This window comes from Coturnix japonica, chromosome 5 (assembly GCF_001577835.2).
Source record: "Coturnix japonica isolate 7356 chromosome 5, Coturnix japonica 2.1, whole genome shotgun sequence".
Taxonomy (NCBI): domain Eukaryota; kingdom Metazoa; phylum Chordata; class Aves; order Galliformes; family Phasianidae; genus Coturnix; species Coturnix japonica.
Window position 1 is genome coordinate 19,130,997 of NC_029520.1, and position 1,967 is coordinate 19,132,963.

A 1,967-nucleotide genomic window follows, 5' to 3' on the forward strand; every position below is an offset into this window, starting at 1 on the left:
AGGGAGAGAAAATGGCTGCACCCTCTCCTCCCTCCACAGCATCCCAAGGCTCTCAAAGGTCTGAGTGTCAAGACAGTTTGGGCATGCATGTCTGCATCCTTTAGCTCCTGTGTGGCCTAATGTTTTTGTTCATCCAGGATGAACTTCACTGCAGCTCCTCGGAGGATGTATGATCCACAGCTGGCTCCCAGAGGGTTTGAGGGGACAGGATCTGACCTTGGTGTAAGGGCTTTCCCCATTGAAGCATTTCTTCCTGTTCATCTGGCTTCTGGGCTACAACTACTGCATTGGTGTTTCCCATAGCAAAACCACAGGTTGGGCTGCATCATTCCAAGTCTGAAGTGTAACATCTCTCCAAGTCCTGTGGAGATGGGTTTATTGCTGACGTGTGGGTGGTGATGCATATGGTTGCATCTAATGCATTGCGTATGGTCATTTGAATGGCCCCTCAACTACCTGGAGCCTCATGATGCCATGCTGTGGTCCCCTCCCCATTTGCTGCCGTGTCATGGGCAGACATGACAACAGTATTGTCTGGCTTTGAGAGAGAGACAGCCCTACCTCATTGACTGCAGCTTATTGACATTAGGAAATTCATTGTCCGCAAAAGAAGTTGGTAATAATTAAGTGAGTTAATAAATAAGGAGAGTGTGTGTACAGATTAGACAGTAAATAACTTACAGGTTTCTTGATTGCCCAGACATTTTGCTTCTCCCATTGCATGGGGTGTGACGTAGTTAGTGGTGGGAATGGTGGTGGGGCACTCCCGGCCCTCACCTGGGGAAGAGACGGTCCCCACTGCCTTGGTGTTCCTCGGGGCTCGCCGTGTGCATGACTGTGTCCCCGGGGGCGGGGAGCTTGGTTAATGCTTTTAGTGCCATTTTCCAACAAATGAGAGAGAGAGAGGTTTAAAAATAGTAACAGCCCTTTGCGCTTGACTTTTTTTAGGCATTTTGAGAAATAGCTGCATCCCTTTGTCTGGGAGACAGAGAAGATGACCTGCTCATAGAGGTCCTCCTTAGCTCCTGTGGGGCTGTGGGGGCGGCCCCACTCCTCTCCCCAGCTGTGTGTGCTAACTGTCCCCTCTGCACACACTTAGTGGCAGGACAGGTCGTTTCAGGGATGTGTTTTGCTTAATGGGAGCTGGGAAAGGTGTGGTGCATAAAGGAAACACCTCTCCTTGCCAGTTAAACCCTGCATTTGTCAGCAAGACAACTCCCTTTTGTCTAAATGCTGCTGATGCCCCCCAGTATAGGGGCAGGGGGCTCAGGGCTGTGAGCGCGTGTCGGTGTGTGCCACTGTGCAAGCTCAGGTTGAGCCATTTGCGTACAGACTGGAGCAGCATTATAATTTTTAATTGCAATTTCATTTGTTATTCTCTCCCTTTCCCCCACCCCTCTCTCTGTATAATCTGGATCATTGCTCTCTGTAGCTGATTCCGTGGGAGACCAAGCAGAGTGCGTGGGTGCAGAATATAGAAAGCCAGAGCCATAGAATCTGTTATTTGCGTCATTCTAGGAGACGGGGCTGTTTGCCTGACAAATATACAGAATTAATCCTGGTTTTATCAATATCTGTCTTTTGCTACAGTAGCCAAATACAAGTGTAAGGTGGTGGGGGTGCGAGCTGCTGCTGCTGCTGTTCAGATTGGGGGGGTTGGGGGAGAAGGGGTGTTAAAATATATTCAGTTCCCCCCCTCCCCACCCCCCCAATGCTGTTTGCATTGCAAATATTAAAAACCTGAGATTTTGTTCCAATTTGGGGTTATTTTGCTAAAATTGCCATAGCCATACCCGAGGAGGGGGTGGGTGGGGAGGGGGGGTTCGTTTTCTTGCAGTGTCGGGCTATGCAGATTGCTCTCTCTCTGTCTGTGCTTCTGCATGGGATGTGTGTGTGTGTGTGCGTGTGTGTGTTTTGAGAAACACCTCCCTATCCCCAGCGCATAAGATTCCCCCCCCCTTACAAAC